The sequence below is a fragment of the Canis lupus genome, chromosome 29 (genome assembly GCF_011100685.1).
Source record: "Canis lupus familiaris isolate Mischka breed German Shepherd chromosome 29, alternate assembly UU_Cfam_GSD_1.0, whole genome shotgun sequence".
Lineage (NCBI taxonomy): Eukaryota > Metazoa > Chordata > Mammalia > Carnivora > Canidae > Canis > Canis lupus.
The window spans coordinates 15,506,034-15,527,634 of NC_049250.1; the positions used below are offsets into that span (position 1 = coordinate 15,506,034).

The 21,601-nt window shown below is 38.1% G+C and overlaps 2 long non-coding RNA genes across 2 annotated transcripts in view; both read left to right on the plus strand.

Annotated features, from left to right (window-relative positions):
• Window positions 1-140: 140 nt before the first annotated feature.
• LOC111093155 lies at window positions 141-1,782 on the plus strand. Its single transcript, XR_005381030.1, has 2 exons — window positions 141-485; window positions 1,616-1,782. It is a non-coding gene; the product is annotated as an uncharacterized LOC111093155 (long non-coding RNA).
• A 3,200-nt stretch (window positions 1,783-4,982) lies between these two features.
• LOC100688592 overlaps window positions 4,983-21,601 on the plus strand; it is a 30,876-nt gene continuing 14,257 nt past the window's right edge. Inside the window, exon 1 of the long non-coding RNA XR_005381024.1 lies at window positions 4,983-5,132. This is a non-coding gene — a long non-coding RNA (uncharacterized LOC100688592). The remainder of the gene's footprint in view (window positions 5,133-21,601) is intronic.

The window sequence follows — 21,601 nt, forward strand, 5'->3', positions numbered from 1 at the left end:
ATACAGAACCCCCCCCCCCCCCAAATATTGGTTAAGACTTAAACTATCTATAATGGCAAAAGAACACAGAAGTTAGTATTCTGAGTGAAAAACCCTTCTCGTCATAAGCCCATTGGTTTCTGTTGATTCTCTTGGCCTTCATTCAAGAGAAGCTGGCATGGGCTGTTGCCTAGCAACAGCATGCAGTGCACTTTTCTACCAGCCCGTGAAAATGCTGTCTCTGGACCTCATGCCATTTAGCACCATGGTTTTGTAAATGATGACAATCTCTTAGGAACTTTTCTTTCCTCTATTTAAATGAGTGCCTGAGGAAGACTATTTTAGTACTCATTCCTTCAACTTAAATATTGCACTTGGCTTAACAAAGACCAAAAAATAAGCAGGTATATCCATTGGTAACTCTCCATTTCTCTGACCACAGGTAGAGAAACTAGTAGGAACACACATCTTATTGAGAACTGCAGAATATTTTCTTTGAATGAACTGTGAGTATTTAATGCCATCCATACTAACATTTAATCAGTGCCTCTTATGTATTTAGGATATGATATCTCAGCAACACAGGCACTGTTCCTAAACTCATGGAACCTACTTGCCTATTCTTGAATCTCCCTAGAGGTTAAATGTTCACCCGTAAGAACACATTCCAAATCCTTGTGTATCCCAGCTAAAAGAGAAGTCCTACTTTTTTAAAACCAAGATATATTTTCAAGACCAGTTCATATGACTAAAATCCTGGTTTGTCAGGGCCAGGTGAATCCAAGTTAGGAGCTCCAGAAAATCAAATAAGCAGGACAGGAATCCTATCTGTGTGAGGGTACCATGCTCCACAGAAATGGTAACAACATTTTTGAGACTCTTGGTCATACCACATGACTGAGATTCTTGAATCAAAAACAAAGGATGAAGGTTTTCAAAGGAAGTATCTCTGAAAGGCCAGAAAGTAACTTCCCAACAGTAAAGAGAGGATTAGAGGATCTGTGTTCATCCTGTATCCTAGCATACAGATTCAAGGACACCTAGAGAATATGACAGGGACTTCATTCAAAACATTATCAAAGCCATTCAGTGAGAATATGTTCTAAAATCCTCAACAGAGAGAACCAAGAGAGCATGACAACTCTGAGAACCCAAATGAAATCTGGCCACATAGATTTCTTTAGAGAGTCATGTCACTTAGGAAGAAAATTCTTCCAATTTGAGGAAGAATAGAACAAAGCTACTAACAAATGTTTGGGAGTAGAAAACAATGAGAATATTCAAGAACCACAATTATTCAACAAAGCATGAGTAACTGAGACTTGTAGGAAAGGGACAGGGGCCACCAGGATGGGTAGAAAAGTATCGAGGCAAATACCTAGTGATTGTTATGAAAGTTTGTATGGCATGATTTTCATTGGAAATATACAAACAGATCTTGAGAAAGCAGTATGGTCCTCAAGTTGATTTAAATATGAACCAACCACTATTCAAATTTGTCACAATGAACCTAAATCCAAAGAGTCCACATGCTCATGAAAGACTGGAAGACATCATTAGGTTGTCTAGGTTTAGAGTTTAGAGTTCTTTGACTGTTTTAGACTAGAGATAGATGAGATAATTTTTTAAATTTCAGGAAAGGAAGAAAAGAAGAAGAGAGAGAGAGACAGAATTTCACCAGAAGATTGTGTTATGAAGAAAATTTTTGAACTGTTCTAGCCTGATTGTTACCTTATTTAAAACCAGCTAAGTGCTCTCTCTCTCCCAATTTTTTTAACTAAAAAATAAAAGAGGCAATGCAAAGTTCTCTCAAACTTTTTTTCCCTACAGACACAAGACTTAATAATGGAAAAGTAATTCTATAATTATACTTACATGATGAGCAATTTCTTTTTTTTAATTTTTTTTTTATTACTTATGATAGTCACACACAGAGAGAGAGAGAGAGAGGCAGAGACACAGGCAGAGGGAGAAGCAGGCTCCATGCACCGGGAGCCCGACGTGGGATTCGATCCCGGGTCTCCAGGATCACGCCCTGGGCCAAAGGCAGGCGCCAAACCTCTGCGCCACCCAGGGATCCCGAGCAATTTCTTAAAAACAGAAAAATAGAGATTCAGAGAGACCCCATGTCAATTAAAATTCCATGTTCTTGGTTGATACAAATTACTTTAGTGACATCTCTACGTGTACATAAATATACTACTTTTAATGGCCTTTTTATGGCTCTATGTGCTCTTTCTTTAGAGAGAAAGAGTGAGCATCAATGGTGGGGAGGGTCAGAGAGAGGGAGTGAGAGAATCTTAAGCAGGCTCCATGATCACTGTGTAGCATGAAGTGGGGCTTAATCTCATGACTGAGAGATCATGATGTGAGCTGAAATAAAGTCAGATGCTTAACCCACTGAACTACCTAGTCACCCCTATGTGTAAAGTCAGATGCTTAACCCACTGAACTACCTAGTCACCCCTATGTGCTCATTTTTTTAATAGTATAGACTACCTATATAAACTCACACATACATGGCTTAAATTATTGGCTACTGCCACAAATATTTCAGGATCTGTCCCCAACGCACCTCACAACTCTTGTCTTTTTCAAATTTCAAGATGTGCCAGGGATTTCCTCCTTTTTAGGCCTCATCTGCAAATTTATCTCCTTTCTCCACATACTGATAGAATAGTCATCTGCATGCTGGAGTGCCCAAAGTCACAGAGCCTCTGCAGTGTAAGTCAGCCAAATAGCACTTATGACTGAGAGTAAGAAGTCTTCCTAGGGGAGGAGACATTTGAGTGGGATTCCTAAAGCCCCATTAGCTCTAACACTTCTTGCCAGCTGTGCTAAGTGATAGAGCTAAGTCCACAGGTGCTCTTGTACACTCAGGAATTACATGGATTCTCTAACATAATTATAGTGGCTATTGTATTGTTTTTAAAAAGAAACATTTCCCCAGGGACGTCTGGGTGGGTCAGGGGTTGAGTGTCTGCCCTTGGCTCAAGTTGTGATCCCAGGGTCCTGGGACTGAATCCCACATCAGGCTCCCTAGAAGGAGCCTGTTTCTCCTTCTGTCTATATCTCTGCCTCTCTCTGTGTGTCTCTCATGAATAAATAAATAAAATCTTTAAAAAAAAATTTCCTCATTGATGTAACTTTACTGATGAGGCATTTTCATCCCCATAGCCCATCCCCAATGAGGCTGGGAAGAGATGAGGCTGTAACTCAGGACTCATCTCCAGAGGAAAGAATAAGTGGAAAGAAATCCCACTCCTTCCAGCCCAGGAGGGTGGGGGGAAGAGGGAGAGGTGGGAAGAGAAGTCTGGAGGAGGGCTCAGGGATTCAAGAGTATCCAGATTCACTCCCCATGCTGCCTCTGTTAGGAAAGGAGAAAACCAAACACAGGAGGGTATTCCCTGTTTTCCACCTAGGACTCTGAGAGGAGATTGCCCCATAGGGTAAGCACAAAATCAGGAAGTGTCTGGTTTAGCTCCCATAGTTGCCTTCGGCTCCTGTGTGCCATTTAGAGGAAGCTGGAAGTTAGTAGTACTGCCTGATGAGCTTCTAAGGCTGGAGAAGGATGATCAGGCCAGAGACAGAAGGTAAGTTTCAGGCAAACCTCAGGAGCAGAGAAAGAGGGGCAGTGGATCTGGGTCAGCAGGGAGGAGCCCCAGGCCTGTCTATCAGGAAACAGACCCCGAGTTCAGCAGCTGGTGCCAGAGAGTTCCATTGTTCCAGAGACCTGCCCAGAGGCACACACATGAAAAGTACATACATACATTCACAGACACATACACACTCCTCATCTGATCCTAACTTTCCCAGAGGCGGAGGCCTGTTCCACACCCCCACTACCACCAGAGGTTCATGGCACCTGATGTTCCTCAACCACTTACAGTTTACCAAAGGTGACATTTGGGCTGTGCCCATGTCTTTGCATTGCAGTTGTGTCTTGAGGATCCTTTATCCTCTTGTTCAAAGGATAAATTTATTCTACAAAACCTAACCTTAACCTCTGAGAAGACTCACCAGTCCCTCAGGCCAAGATTATCACTCACCACTTGGCTTTGCTGTATCTTGTCTACTCTATGGTAGGACTTATCAGGGATTTGTATGTGGTTTTACCTTCCCTGCCAGACTGAGAAGTCCACCTCCTTCATCTCCATATCTGCAGCTCTAGTGACAGCACCTGGCTATGAGTAGGCACTCATAACCTTATTTGTTAAGTGAATATATAGAAATTAACATAATAGAGGCTTTCTGTTAGGAAGCCAAAAAAATGCTTTTTTAAAGATCTACCTTATGCCAGACACTGTATCATGCATTTTTAAAAGATTTTATTTATTTATTCATGAGAGACACAGAGAGAGAGAGGCAGAGACACAGGCAGAGGGAGAAGTAGGCTCTTCCAGGGAGCCTGATGTGGGACTCAATCCCGGGACTCTGGGACCATGCCCTGAGTGAAAAGCAGACGCTCAACTGCTGAGCCACCCAGGGGCACCAGTACCATACACTTTTTTATACATAATTTCATTTAATCCACACACCAACCTGCAGAGTAGGTGTTATCATTGTCATTGTACAAATGAGTACTCTGAGGCTCTGGAAGGATGAAGGGACTCATCCAGGATCATCTAACTAGGAAGTAAAGGGCCAGGGTTAAAATCTATGCCTTCTGACTCCAATAGAAGGACTCCACAACACCAGTTTCTAAATAGCTTTCACCACTGCACTCTACTAGAGTAGAAAGGTTGATATATCTTAAAAAAAAAAAAAAAAAACCAAAAACATGAAAACTATGGCTTATATTTTAACATCTCTTCATATGATTATAATTTAATAGCATCAATTCACATTAGTCACTTAAATTCTCTGTCCTAGTGGGTAGCCAGTAGGGTAAGGAGGAGACTGGAAGGCATCATGCCAATATCCCCCACCTTGTCACAGGCAGCCAATACCTCACAATAGTTATTGGATCTCCATGAGACTATGATCAAACAATGAATAAATGTTGTTGGAATCAACTGTGAGGCCGCAGCTGCAGGAATAAGGACTAGAGGGTGACTTCAACAAAACCAAGTGAAGTGTTTTAATGATGGATACATTTTTCAATGAGATGAGTTTCTTCCAGACCCTACTGGGTGTTTCTTTGAGCTATCATGGTGAGTCATGGGTTTGACAAAGCTTTCCCCCACAACTTTGAGACATTAGGAGGTTGTCAGAAAACTCACAATTGTGGTGGAGATTTTTTGAAGTTGTACAGAATTACCAATTAATGAGTTCTCATATTATTCTTTTATAGCTGGGTGCATCTGGAAGAGACTCAACCACAAAGGGGCCCAGGTTCATATATCATTAATTCTAACTTCCAGAGACATATCTGGTCTCACTGTTACCTACTCTATTTGCTTTTGTATTCTGGAGACCTGATAGCTCCAATTAATAGACTGATTAGTAAAATCTTTAATTCTTTTCAAGTAGTTCTTTTTTTAAATTACTGCAGATGCACCAGATCCTCTAAGCAAGGCTATAAAGCATTTGGGTTGCCTGTCTGTAATAAGCTCTGCAAGGCAAATGCCCATGTGCCAGCCCATAAGCGGACATGGAATTATAGAACAGATTACAAATTATGAAAAGTATTTCATTGGTAATAAACACATGCTCAGAAAAGAAAGACAATTGGTCATTACATAATACTCAAAGGGTCAGCTTGGTACCTGGCAGATAATAGATGTTCTTCAATATTTCTCAAATAAATAATGTTGTTAAAAATCCTCACATCAGCCGAAGTATTCTTCAGCTTGCTGTCAAGTTCCCATCAGATACAGATTATAGAGAATAGATTTACTTTTATTCAGAATAATTGTTAAATTTGCCTAAAATTGCAAAGTATAATATCCATATTCCCACCATTCATAATTAATCAATATTAATCTGTGTCATATGTAAGATTTTTAATAAAAGAATAATAACTAACATTCAGTTTTAACCATGTATAGGCAGGATTCCACGTTTTACATACATTAATTTGATTACATCTTTAAAAAAAACTATGAGATAGGGTTGTTACTATCTCAATTTTATAGAGAAGAAACTAAGGCATAAAATTTTAAGATTGTGCCAAGTCATACAGATTTAAGAGACTGTATTAGTTTGCTACAGCTATCATAACAAAGTGCCTCAAGCCACAGAAATTTATTTTCTCATAGCTCTGGAAACCAGAAATCTGAGATCAATGTGTCTACATTTCTTCTGAGGCATCTCTCCTTGGCTTATAGATGCCTGCCTTCTCTCTGTATCTTCACATGATCTTCCCCCGGTGCATATCTGTGTCCTAATTTTCTCTCCTTATAGGAACACCAGTCATATTGGATTAGACCTACCTTAATAACCTTATTGTAACCTAATTACCTTTTTTAAGATACTGTCTCCAAATACAGTAATATTCTCAATACTGGGAGCTAAGGCTTCAACATATCAGTTTCAGGAGGACACACCTGAGCCCATACCAGAGGCAGAACTGGCATTCATTCCCAAGAAGCCATGACCCAAAGCCATGTATGTACTTGCTGTCCACAACACAGCTGTCTCTGATAACAATGAAGTCCTCACTGCACAATTTCTCAAACCCCATCTCCCCATCCCATCCATTCTTCACAGAGACAACACTATCACAAAGTTTATGCTACTTTTAGAAGTTAACCTACATAATAACATGCATCCTTAATCTTATGTTTTTCTACCAAGTATTAAATTAAAAATACCACCTTTCTCCCAACAAGACAAGAATCTTAAAGTGTTTTAACTTCTCTCCAAATAGCATCACACACTCACACCTTTCATGTTATTGGTGCCTAGTATCCTAACCATCATTTTAACCACCTCCTCTCCCAAATGACTTAATAGTGCCAACATGTATTTAGGCTTACAAAATTACAATCGATTGATTTCCTTGATCATGATTTCTTCTTGCATTTGGGTTCATTTTCCAAGTTGCTGAAGTGTCTACATGAACATTTCTCTCAATGAGGGTCTGAAGGTAGGAATGCGCTCCAACTGTGTATATCTGGAAATGTCTTTATCACTTACTTGATAGAATTTTAGGTTCAAGTTATTTTCTACCAGTGCTTTAAGATAGGATTCCATTATTTGTTCTAACATCTATTGTTCCTGGTGATTAACTCCTGTAATTCTAATTGTCATTTGTTTCCAAGTTTGAAAGTAAACCTCATTTTTCTCTCTGGTATCTTTAAGTCTTTTCCCTCTTTTTCCTGAAAGCTCTGCATTTTTATTATGATGTGTCTAGATGTGAATTTGTTTCTATTCACCTGGCTTGAGATGACTATCTTTTTTCCATTCTAGGAAACTCTCAGTCATTTTATCTTTAGTATTCTCTCTTCTATTCTTTTCATTTTATCCTTCTAGATCTCTAATAGAACAAGCTGTTCATTGTACTTCAATATCTTCCATGTCTCTTTACCTTCATTTTCTCTAAGCCCTTGTTTCTGTAGTAAGTTCCGGGAGATTGCCTCAACTCTGTTATCTACTTTACTTCACTAGTTCTCTCTCTTCCTATATCTAGACTATTGTTTATCCTGTAAAGCAAATATTTCCTTCAAAGGCAATATTCTTTCAAAAATCCTCACTTCCCAGAATCCTGTGATAGGCTAACATTTATTTCAAAGAACTTTGTTCATAAAGCCCATAACACTGTAGTGAAATGTTTTCCCCAGATGCAACAACAGTAAAAAAGTCCAAAACCTTATTCAAGTGATCATTTTTAAAGTAGTTCATAGATTAACTATTGTATGCATTGCATTCATCAAGAATCTGTACTAAGAATGGCAGTATAGTCAAGCAATGCGTTTCCAGAAATGGTAATGAAGTGCAGCCAAAATAGAGATAATTATTTTAATTAATGGTAATGATTTTAACGGTTGAACATTTTAACTAATTAATTATGATTGATTGCTTGTTACTAATCAGGAATATGATTTGAAGTTGTAATTGAAAAACCAGGAGCAATAGGTTCTGCAGAGAGCATATTACAAGCCTACTGAGATCAGTGGTATAACTTTTGCCTTGAAAACTGCATCCTGGAGCATTCCACTCCTTTTCCTTCATATGTTCCTTAAAATAAACTGCCAGAACACGGATTTTAGTTCCATGTTTAGGATCCTTAATCAGCAATGCGAAACAAAATTTAAATACATTTGATGTGAAATGTATTATGGTATTATGGCTACAGCTTTTAATACCATATTATTTATCTAAATTTTATTATTAGTCTTCAAGTATAAGTTGTCTCTCTTTAGATAAACACTTTGGATATAAGAAGCTCTCAATTATTCTACTCAGACAACGTGAAACTTTTATGAACTTTTGTTCATAAAATAAGCATTTAATGAGCATTGACTGAGAATAAGTTTTCCATATAAATTATATGTAGTACTTTGGAGATTGGATTGGTAGACCTTTTAAAATCTGACAAACTGAAAATATCACATAGAAAACTGTCAAAACCAATGAGATAAGCTTCTTTTCACTCTTTCATCTATTGTTTTAATGGTTCTATTTAACTTGGAAGGTTACTATGTCAAAATAACCTGGGACTTATCTTGTAGTAATTCATTCTGCATTCATATGTGTTACCTTACTATATGGTAAGGTGACTATTTTCGTCTAATCTTTTACCATAAGGAAAAAGCCATGTTGCCCTACTTCTATTTGTAAGATAAGGAGAGATGAGGGGAGAGACAGAAAGAATAGTTGAATGATAATAAGGCATGGCAGATTTGGCAAAAGGCAGAAGGTCAGTGTAGCTGTGGTACAAGTTGTGAAGATAGGAAAGTGGTAAGAAATAAGACTGGAGGGGTGGATGGAAGCCAAGTTGCAAAGACTCTTGTTTATCATGCTACAGAGTGCTATGAACAAGGAGGAAAGGCTGGAGATCTCTAGGGAGAGAATGACATAATCAGATCTATTTCTAGAATAGGACTGCTTAGATATGGTTAACAATTAACTGGACATAAATATTTATTTAACAATGAAATGTATGGTGAGGGGCACCTGGGTGGCTCAGTGGTTGAGCGTCTGCCTTTGGCTCAGGTGGCGATCCCAGGATCCTGGGATCCAGTCCGTATCAGGCTTGCTGCAGGGAGCCTGCTTCTCCCTCTGCCTATGTCTCTGCCTCTCTCTGTGTGTCTCTCATGAATAAATAAATGAAATCTTTTTAAAATAAATTTAAAAATGTGTGGTGAGTATGGAGGAGGTTCAAGTTTGAGGTAAAAAATTTAGCTCAGTTTGGGACATGTTAAAATCAAGGTGCTGCAGATACTCTGGTTACCTCATGTTTTATCCACTTCTTTCCACCTATCCCAGTCAACTGCACCCCTGAAACATACGGTCCACAGCCATGGTCTCCAGATCATGTATCTACTTTTCAGACTGGACTTGCACAGCCAGGTTCTGCCGCCAGAGGAAGCAAGTGTAGGAGCAGAGCCTGTGCCACTGATTGGCATAGGAGCAAATGCAAAAAAATGTTGCCAGCATTGGACTATTTTTTTCTACATCTCATAGTCTAATCACTGATTTTTCAATCACTTAATGTATACTGCCTCCTCTGACATTATTTTAATCACAGTCTTTAAAAGCATTGGCTCTGAGTCACTTTTGCAGAATGTGTTCAGAAAGAGTGTCTGATCTCTCTTCTTTTCCCTTAGTAAATTTCAGTACCTAATTAGCTACAATTGAATCTTTCGCCCATTGCCCAATCCATCCTAATAAGAATCTAGTTACAGATTTCTGGACTCCTCTCCATTTCCTCTACTCTGTAGTGGCCCAGTTATGATAAATACCAGCACACCCAGGCCCAGAAGACTAGACTCAAAGTCCTTGTCATTCTTCCCATTCATAGTCAAGATTGGACCCAGAGCCTCTGTGATCATGGATTCTTCAGCTAAGGGTCAAGTGACTTAAATGTGAAGAGATGAGATCTGCAGAATGTGAGAGACAAGCAATTCCCCCAACATGTTTTGATATTAGTAGCATTTGCAAACATTTATCCTTTTCATAACCTTGTACTAAACTCTGGGGGCATAAGAAATATCTTTATTCCTCTCAAGTATTATCAAGGTTAAAGTGCACTGTTTATATTTCAGCCAAGAAATTTTTTTTCAAAATCAAGGGGGAAATGGACACAGAGTTGAAGGAATAATGATATTCAGATCATCAGCTTTTTTTTTTTTTTTTATCTTGCTGTAGATCGTCCACTCAGATCGTTTACCCTTGGACATTTTTAGTCTCAGGTCAGACTTCCTTCTGCCATTTGGCATTCTCCCAGGCACCATCCTTTTCCATCAGTCAGTGTAAACATTAGCCAAGCATAATTAGGAAGGTAAATCTGCTGTAGAAATGATCATGATTTCATTTAGATTTAGCCAATGTTATACAATGGATAGTCAATTAATTTTCTTTTCCTGGAAATTTAAAAACAAATAACAGACTCATCATCTAGACACATCTAAACTATCTAAGTCATCCACTGCAGCTTGTTTTTCTGATGATAATCCTTTCAGTTATGTTTTCATTTCAATACTAAGAAATGAGTCTTTGGGTAGGAAGATGGAAGGAGCACAGAGAATGAAGGGAAAAGTAGAAAAGGACAGCAATAGAGACCACCATGTATCATAAGACTATTATATAATTTAGGTATTTCAGCTGCAAACAAAATTCACTACTTACACTGGTTTGCAGAACTGACAGTCTGTTTTGCCAGAATGATCAACATTAGCAAGCAGCATCCTACTGTTCAGCTGTAGATTTAGTCTGGAGTCATAGAAGAGGATAATATGCTTACGAATAGCACCTCTCAGAGTGTGAAGTGCACCTCCTGGGCTGGCAATCTAACCCGGGTTCTGGCAGGGTCCCAAGCAAGGTGAAGGAAAAGGGGGGAGAAATGAATGAATAATATTTCCTCTTTTACTTAAGATTTGCCAAAACTAGAACCTGGCATTGAATACTCATAGCTGAAATATTCCATAGATAGTTCCATTCATGTGCTGGATCAAAATTGATATGGCTTAGTAAAGTAGAAAAATGAGCACTGGATGTTCTACCCATATGGTAAAAGTAGGAGCCTGACAACATCTCCCTTTTCTTCTCCATCACCAACTTTTGCATGTTTCTAATGATCTGCCTTCAGAAGGGATCTGAATCTGAAATCCTAATCATCGAGTTTTTAAAAGTTCTTATGACAATGTCTTCAAGATCATGATGTAGGCTGGATGTCCCCAGACAGAGCTAATAGTAATATTCTCTTATGTATGTATATAGCTAGCCACACTCACTAACCACAATGAGTTAAGCATCTCACAGTAAATAATCCTGCTGAAATAAAAGCCTTAGTTTTCTCAGCCCCAAATGAATTATAAAGATAATCCATTTACCAATTATAAATATGCCCAGCGGAAGCTATTATGGTACTGCAAATGTGTATCTTATATCCAAAAATGATGTTATTGTTATATTCTGTGATAGAGTTTTCTCTTTGGATTGTCTCTCCAGCAGTGGTAATGAGTTCACACACAGTCACTGACATGCTTTCTTTCCTTGTTGCTGATGACCAAAATCCTCATTTGTTAGATAGTTGGCCAGAATCAGGGCCATCACAGCAAAATAGTTTAAAGCTTGTAGATTATTGTTACTATCAATGTTACTTTTTTTACTACCAACAAAATCTGCATAGCTTAGAGAGTAAGGTTTTTTTTAATGTGATATCCTACTCTATAAAGCAAGTAAAACACAGTGTGTACATTATATCATAGGTATATTAAGTTGGTTAAGGTAAAGTATTAGTTTCAGTAAATAAAATATTATTAAAAGAAGAATGATTGTAAAGAAGAATTCCTTATATGTGAATGATGATTAAATTGAGTTATAAAGAAAATCAATGGACTCTTCCTCAAAAGACTTATGATATGAGCCCTAATTTTATTTCTTTAGACCAAAAACCTGTATAAAACTTAGAAATTAGAGAACAAAGTGAGGTACAAAGCAATGTTTAATTAAGTCACAAAAACTAAAGAAAATAAAGTTAGAGTTAACTACTCAACATTCATTTTGAAAAACAATTAGCCATGCAAATATATTACTATCTCTTTTGACCTCCAGCTTCAAATAATTTTAGCTTAGGTTTTTAAGAACTCAGTGAAAAGAGTGTCTCTAAATTTAAAATATCATGTCACTGTCAGATAGTAACTTACCATTCCCAGTATTAATCAAGAGTAAATACTAATTAAAAATCAATTTAGTACCTTATTCCATGGTTTTAGATAAACAGATAAATGATAGATGACAAAAAAAGTTTCCTTGAAAACTCCAAATATAGGGTTGCCAGCCTGAGAGGTAATATTGGACTAGAATAATATAATATTATGAGGAAGGAGGGTGTGGATAAGGTGATCTCCTGAAGAGATCTTCCAGCTCTTGACTATATATTTGGATAATAATCAATAGAAGAAAATGTATTATCTTTTTAAATTGACATTATTATTTCCCTCTCCTCCCATTGACAAGACATGTGCTTTGAAGTAGTATGATGTAGTAGATGAAAGCAAGGAATCTGTAGTCAGAAAATACAGCCTTTCCTCTCTCATTTAGAAATGTACTTTCTTTATAATTATAATGGAAATAATAATGAGACTTTCTCCCACATTCCTCACATGGCAAGTGTCAAATGATATAGAAATATAAGACAGTCTGAAAAACCGTAAGTCCTAAAGGCTAAAGCTGAACATTTATTTAGTTGGTTTTTTTAATTTTCATAATGATAAACACTAAATCAGACCTTATTGAAATTGAGGAAATGCATCTTTCTCAATAGATGTCCATGATTTAGAAATTCAATCTGATGTTGAAAGAGTTTAGAATTATTTAAGACTAAGGAACAAAAATACAATATCTATAATTAAAAACTCAGTAGGTAAGTTTATCATCAGAAGACAGGGTTAAAAGAGAAAAAATATTCCAATTAAAGCTTAGGTTAAAAAAAAAGAGTAAAGGGAGGAAATCATAAATATATGGGAAGCATGCTCAGAAGTTCTAATAACATGTTTGCAATTAGAGTTCTAAAACAAGAGAAGAAAGAAAAGGAAACAGAAGAAATATTGGAAGGCATAATTGCTGGGAATATTCCAAGAACATCAAGAGGCTCAGTGAACCTCAAGCAGGATTAAGAAAAAAAGCATTCATAGTCATATCCTTGTCAAATGCTAGAAATCAAAGATAAAGAGAAACATCTCCAAAACAGAAAATTCTTCAAGGAGGCTGCAAAAGAAAGAGTAGCATTAAGGCTGGTAACTGACTTTTTGTCAGAAACTATGAACTCCAAAGAATAATGGAACATCTTTAAAATGCAGAAAGAAAAATCCATCAAGTTAAAATTTTACACCAAGCAAAATACATCTTTTTAAAAATAAAGGTAAAATATTTTGCATAAAAATGAAGATATGCAATGAATAACCAGCAGTCATGTTACCTAAAAAGTGTTTTTTAAGGTAACAGAAGATAATTCCAGATAGAAATACATATGATAAGTAGAAATAGAGCACTAGGAAGAATTTTGTTGCATGAATACAGGGTGTTTAGAACTTCTTCAGCCATCCAACAGACAACAAAAGATATATTCCTGATAAAGAGTATGGTCAAGCCAAAAGACAGACGTCCTTAAGGTATTGTTGAACTACCAAACCATTCTGGAATTAATTTTTTTTTACAAGATTTTATTTATTCGTGAGAGACACAGAGCGAGCGCGAGAGAGAGGCAGAGAGAGAAGCAGGCTCCATGCGGGGAGCCCGACGTGGGACTCGATCCCAGGACCCCAGTATCACACCCCGGGCCAAAGGCGGAGCTAAACTGCCAAGCCACCCAGGCTTGCCCTGGAATTAATTATTAAAGAATTCTTAAGTTATATAATAAATTTCTTATTGTTTAATAAAATATATTTTTTCTTTGAAAAAGCTAGCAATTTTTGCCTCTAACACTATGGCATGTTAGATGCTCTGAGAGATATTCCTTTGGCAGAAAGAATATATTCTGGATAGGACATACTCTTTGTTGCATTGCTTTTCTTGCAGGGAGTATGTGAAGCCTCCAAGGAACACTTTCCTCTCCTTCCTCCCAAAATAATCACCTGTCAGTCAATGGGTTAGGGTTGTCCTGTGGGTGCATGTTAGTATCACCACTGTTTTGTGGATAATGAGATGTGGTACAATGTTAAGGTGGAATAACTAAGCCTGGGACTCTGTGCTAACCAAGACCAAGAAGAAAGGCTAAAGGAAAGTCTTCTGTGGAGGAAAACTATTCTAATTTAGATCCATATGATTCCCACAGGTTAAAATTAAGCAATGAGCTTATGAATTTTTAAAAATCACCAAGCATTTAAATATGCAAACTACCATATGTAAAAGTTAGAAGAAGTTGTAAACAACAGAACTGGCTACCCAAGAAGGCTGCAGATACAGGAAATACAACATGATGACACGTAAGAAAAGTTTTTTATAAAATGCATAATAATGAATATGAGCAAATAACAAGAAATTATCCAAGTGAACAGGTAGACTTGAAAAACAATGAAATATATATATATATACATATATATATATATAAAACTCTTAAATTAAAAAAAGTTAATGGACAGAATAAGCAGCAGATCATGCACTGGTGTACATAAACTAAGAGCAATCTGATAAAAATGTCCACAAAGTAGCACAGTGAGATAACAAAATATAAAATATTAGGAGAATAAGAAATATGAAGGGTAAAATGAGGATATAACTGATCAGAGACACAAGAGGCAAGAATGGGAGAATAGAAGGAAAGGCAATATTTGAAAAGTTAATTGCTAAAAGTTTTCCAGAACTAATACAAATATGGGTTCATGGATCCAGGAAGCATACAGTATCCCCCACAAGATAAATAAAAATAAATTCATATCTACCACATAGTAGTAAAATTACAGAGCACCACAGATCTTTAAGGGAGCAGGAGATAAAATTCATATCACCTACAAAGAAAGGACAATTCAAATGACAGAGATTTCTCAGCAGTAGCAATGGAATCCAGAAAACAATAAAATATCTTAAAAGATGTTGAAAAAGTAGCTTAGCCTAACTGAACTACTATAACAAAATACCATAGACTGAGTGGCTTAAATAACAGACATTTATTTATTACAATTATAGAGGCTTGGAAATCAGTATTCTGCAAGTTTCACTATGACATGTCTTAGTGTTGACCTGTTTTTGTTGATTTTGAGAGGAGTTTTCTGTGCCTCTTGGACTTGAGTGCACATTCCCTTCACCGGATTAGGGGAGTTCTCAGCTATAATTTGTTCAAATAAACCATCTGCCCCCTTTTCTCCCACTCTTCTCCTTCTGGGGCTCCTATGATACAGATATTATTGCACTTTGTGGAATCTCTGAGTTCCTTAAGTCTATATTCATGATCTAATAGTTTTCTTTCCCTCTTCTTTTCAGATTATTTTCCATAATTTTATCTTCTATATTATCTACTTATTCCTCTACTTCTTCCATCTTTGTTGTGATTACATCCTGTTGATTTTGCATTTCAGTTCTAGCATTTTTATTTGGCCTGACTAGTGTTTAGGTCATCTATCTTTACAACAAGAGCTTCTCTGGTGTCTTCTATTCTTTCAAATCCAGCTAGTATTCTCATGACTGTTGCTCTAAATTCTTATTCAGATATATTGCTTATATCTGTTTTGAGCAAATCCCTGGCTGTGATTTCTTCTTGAGCTTTCTTTTGGGAGAATTGCCCCCATCTTGTTATTATGTCTAGATTTCCATCTTTCCTATATTATGAAAGCTTGTTATGTTTCCTGCTCCTGAGAGTAATACTTTATTAAGAAGGGGGTCATACACTGTCCAAGGCCCAACATCTCAGAATTGCTTCTGGTATATAATGTGTGCACTCTGCTGTTGTTTTGGCTGCTTTTCCCACAGGTCCATCCTCTGCAGTCCTTCCTTGCTTGCAAGGGGGAGTGTTTGGACCTTTAACTAGGTGTGCTTTGATGTATTTGTTAAGCCTGATTTGAAAAAAAAAAAAAAAGCTTTATCTAAGAAATGAAAAAAGGAAAAGGAACAAAAAAGGAAACAGTCAAAAAACTATTAGCTTCCTTCGAAAGAAAGAAAGAAAGAGAAAGAAAGAAGAAAGAAAGAAAAGAGAAAAGGGGGGAGGGTACACAGGAGAGAAGCCTGGTGTAAAAAAAGAGAAAAGGAAACAAATGAACAAACGAACAAAAAACAGTCAGATCTTCCCTTCTAAAGATGCCCCTGCTGGGCATAGAGGAATAAAGGACTCCAGCTTCCACTGGAGGTGCTGTCTTTCTCTCTGAAGTCTGACTGTGCTGGGGGAGCAGGGGTAGTGGTGTGAAGTGGGGTGAAAGATGGCATCACCCCACCCTCTCATCCCCAGTGAGGGTAACTTTCAGCTACCACTGTTCAGGAGGTCCTCATAGAAAAGTGAACAACCTCCCCTCCTGTGTCCTAGGCCCTTGTCAGATCTCCACCCTTAATCTATCTATGCCTCAGCCATTGGCACAGCTGGCACTACAGTTCTCCTATTTTATCTATGGATGGCAGCTGGGATTCAAAACTCCAAATCTTAAAACACCTGGCAAGGCACAGACCCACTATCCTCCCCTAAAGGAGAGCCTCGCAGTGTTGTGTCAGCACCATTCCATCCCAGAAAAGCAGTCACACAGCCACAGAACTGCCTGGAATCTATGGTGAAGTGCAGAGAAAGGCTGCAATCAGATTATCTGCCATCTGCTAGCACCTCTGTCCCTGGCTCAATGGTGTCCAACAGGACCTTTGTCCTTGGAGAGGCAGTACTCCTGGAAGAGGGACATTCATTCTCTCCCAGAGCAACCCAGGTGATCCTCACACCACAGCAGCTTGTGTGAATCCTATATGCTGCTTTCTCTCCTGTTCTATACCTCTCTCCTTGACTTCTCTCCACAAAAAGATCTCCCTCTCCTTTGCTGCATGTGGCTTTTCGCTCCTCAAATTCACAACTCCAAACCTTACATCTGCCATGTTCTCTCACTCCAATTGTGCAGATTGTTTTCTTAACCTTTAGATCGATTTCCTAGTTGTTCAAAATAACTTCATGTTGATCTGTGTTTATCTAGCCCATGGTCCCCCTACTTTCTGCCATCTTAACTCCTCCTCTGGTAGCTGGGAAATCTGATATTAGGTTGCCAGGATGGTTGGGTTCTGGTGAGAATCCTCTTCCTTGCTTATAGATGACTGCCTTCTCGCTGTGTCTTCATGTGGCAGAGAGGGAAAGCTCTAGTATTTCTTCTTCTTGTAAGAGCACTAATGCCATCATGTGAGGCATCCTTTTTTTTTTTTTTTTTTTTCATGTGAGGCATCGTTATGACCTCATCTAAACCTAATTATCCCCCAAAGTACCCCCCTCCTTATACTATTTCACACTGGGGGTTAAGACTACAACATATAAATTGGGGGAGGGGGGACAAAAATATTCAATCCATAACAACAGATATCAACCTTGAATTTTTTACCTAAATTCTCTAATTAAGCTAAATACACTCAGAGATAAATAAAAAATGAGAGTTTACCACTAAAAAATTTATACCACAGGAATTTAGTACTTTTGAAGATTTTATTTTTAAGTAATCTCTAGTCCTAATGTGGGGCTTGAACTCATGACCCTAGCTCATGAGTTGCATGCTCCACGAACTGAGCCAGCCACGTGCCCCTCATTAATTTAACTATTTTTGAAAGAGGAAAATGACTCCAGAATATTTTAGGATTAAAGAAGAATGATAACAAATAAAATTATAAACATATGAAAATCTAACAAATATTTACATAACAGAATGTTAATAATATCTAAGTTATAAGGCTGGACAAGAGCAAAACTAAAGTGTCTTTCTCTCTGAAGTCTGACTATGCTGGGGGAGCAGGGGTGGTGGTGTGGAGTGGGGTGAAAGATGGCATCACCCCACCCTCTCATCCCCAGGGAGGGTAACTTAGTGTAACAATTACATTCAATTTAGAAAGGATGATCAAATTTAAAGTGTTGTAAAGCCCTGATACTAAAAATGTGGTCTATTGATTGCCAACATCAGCATCACCTGTAACTTTCTGTGACATTCAGACTCTCAAGCCACTTTACCAAGATTCCCAGGTAATTACATTCACACTAAAGTTTAAAAACTGTTTAAAGTTCTATAATTGTTTATAGAGGATGATTAAAATATTGTACAAATGCAAATTTAATTTAGTTTATATATGATAAAATGTCAAGGGTAATCACCTAAAAATTAAAAAAAAAATGAAATTTAAAAAAAAAACACTGAAGCCTTCGTCTCATTCTAGAGATTGTGATTAAATTGGCCATTGGTATGGGGCTGGGATCATGATTTTTGAAAGTTCCTCCAGATACCTGTGACGTATAGTCAAAAGTGAGACCCACTGCACCAAGTAACTGAACTAACATAAATATTTTCTTAGTATCTGAAACTTGGTGGGGCTAAATATAAAATAAATACTCTTCAATATGTCCTAAAGAAAACAAGGTATATCCAACTAAATAACAAATGCTTGTGCTTAAGAAGGAGTAACTTTTCTGTCTTGAATAATGGTTGACTAATATCTTTTCTTTTCACTATGGAAAAAAGAACTTACCTCCTGAATAGAAGGATGGGAGTTATGGAAGGCTAGTAATATTGAAGTAAAGTAGAATAACTTTTTGCATACTTAGAGGTCTGGTGTTTTAGGGTTTAATAGCACCTTATTGACTATACAGTTTTCTGAATCTGACTATATCTTACTTTTACCAGCATATTGTACATTTTCATATATTTTTATGTTACTAATTAGTGTGCTTCCACTTCAGCCTGAAGAATTCCTTTCAGCATTCCTTTTAAGGTAGGTTTAGTGATGATGAATTTCCTCAGCTTCTGTTTTTGGGAAAGTCTTTATGTTTCCTTTATTACTGAAGGACAGCCCTGCTGGGTAAAGCAGTCTGGATGGCAATTTTTTTTTTCAGCTCTTTGAATATATCATCCCACTCTTTCTTGGTCTGCAAATTTTCTGCTGAGAAATTTGTTGATAGCCTTGTGGGAGTTCTCTTGCTGCTTTTAAAATTCTCTGTCTCTGATTTTAGACAGTTTCATTACCATGTGTCTTGAAGAAGAGTATTTTAGATTGAAATTATGGAGTGACCTATTAGCTTCATGAACTTGGATGTCTTAATATCTTTCCAGGTTTGGGAAGTTCTCAGCCATTATTTCTTTAAGCAGCTCTCTGTCCCCTTCTCCCTCTCTTCTCTTTCTGGGACTCCAATAATATATAGTTTCTCTTAATGGTGTCTCATAACTCTCAAAGAAAAATTCTTTTTTATTTTATTTATTTTTCTGCTCCTCTGACCGAATAGTTTTAAATGATCTGTCTTTAAACTCACTGTGTCTTCTTCTGCTCTGTCTGGTCTGATGATGAAACTCCCTACTGAAATATATATATATATATATATATATATATATATATATATATATATATATTTGTGTGTATATATATACACATATATATATAAATATATATATATACATATATATATAAATATATATATATACACACACACACACACACACACACAGATAGAGAGAGAGAGAGAGAGAGCATGAGCAAGTGGGACGGGCAGAGGGAGAGAGAGAATCTTAAGCAGGCTCCACACCCAGCACAGAGCCAGACATGGTGCTCCATCTCATGATTCTGAGATCATGATCTGAGCCAAAATCAAAAGTCAGATGCTTAACTGACTGAGCCACTTAGATGCCCTCCTACTAAAACCTTGAGTTCAGTCATTGTATTTTGAGCTCCAAAATTTCTGTTTAGGCCTTTTTAAATGTTTTCTTTCTCTTTATTAAACTTCTTTTTTTGTTCTTGTATTGTTTGCCTGATTTCATTAAGCTGTGTATCTAGAAGACCATCTCTCTGAGAACTTTTAGAACAATTATTTTTAATTCTTTGTCAGGCAATTCATGTATCTCCATTTCTTTGGAATCAGTTACTTGAAGTTTATTGTGCTTTGGTAGTGTCATATTTCTTGATTCCTCATGATTCCTGTAGACTTGTGTAGGTGTCTGCACATTTGGAGAACCAGTCATTTCTTCTAGACATTATAGGCTAACTTTGGTATGGAAATACATTCACCTTTCAACTATAGGTGGGAGCATGTTGGAGCATGCTGTTACCCTGGGTCTAGTAGTAGAGCATCAAGTTCAGGGACATGTCGCATCTCCAGGTTTGGGGTCACGTGATGCTTCATTGGTTCAAGACACTGGAGCCCACAACAGCTGTTTAATCTTTGGCAAGGTCCTGTAGGGGGTTTCAGTGGCTATAGGGACTGTTGGGGTTTTCAATGGCACCTCAAGGTCCACTGGATAGGGACCACAGCAGGCAGCAGTGGTGGCCAGAGCCAGTGATGTGCACACACTTAGCTATGGGGACCAGCTATAGGTGCCTGTGTAGTGGCAGACACTACAACCAGGTGCCTGGTTGCAGACATACACATAGTGGTAGGGGCCAAGATCAGCAGCAAGGATCAGGGCCAACTGCAGGCACTGACAGCTATAGAGGCCCTGGCTATAAGTGTGTGTTTATGTGGCTACAAGATCACATCTTGAGCATGTGACCAACACCGGAACCAGTGTCAGGAGTTGGAACAGGAAACTGTAGGTACATAGCTAAAGAAGCTAGCTCAAGTGAGCCCATTGGTACAGGTCAGTGACTGGAGATAGAGTTGGATCTAGACTCACAAGTAGCTATGGGGGCCCTGGCTATTGACATGCACTCCTGTTCCTACAGGATCTCTCCACTAGCATGCACACAGCATTGAAGGCCAGTGACAGGGGTGAGCCAGGGGTATGCAGGTGCACAGCTAGGAGGGCTAGTTGAAGGTGAGCCCAGTAGTACAGGCCAGTAACTGGAGATAGGGCCAAATTTGGGTGGACAAGCAACTATGGGAGCCTTGGTTATTGGCATGCACTCTGTGGCTGTAGGATTTCTCCAAAGTGACATGACAATAGTAGCCATGGTGAGTCAGGCTGGCAGTATGCAACTGTACAGCCTAGCCTCAAGCATGCACATGGCAGTGGGAGTCAGCATCTGGGCCAACATATTGCATTCACATAGCCACAGAGGCCTGAGCCGGCTGCCAGTGTGACTCCAGTTGGGGTAAGAGGGATGAGATAGTGTGGAAAGAATCAGGTAGCTGATATTGGTAAAGAATACATATGGGGCAAAAAACAGTGAAATCTGCTGGGGGTCTGTGGCAGCCTTACTAGCCATTGGTTTCTTCAGTGGTGAAAGCTGCTCTGCAGAGCAGGTCACTGAAAACCATGGCCACTCCCACTGCATGAATAATACTGTACCTCTGATCTTCTTCCTTGTTCCTGGCCATCTCTATGTTTCAGCTTGGCCAGGTTCTGGGTGGGGTGAAACCAAAGGAGATCCTTCATGTGATGATCCAAAAGGCTGGGGATGCTGGTTAATCACCACTCTCCCTTTCCTGACAAGG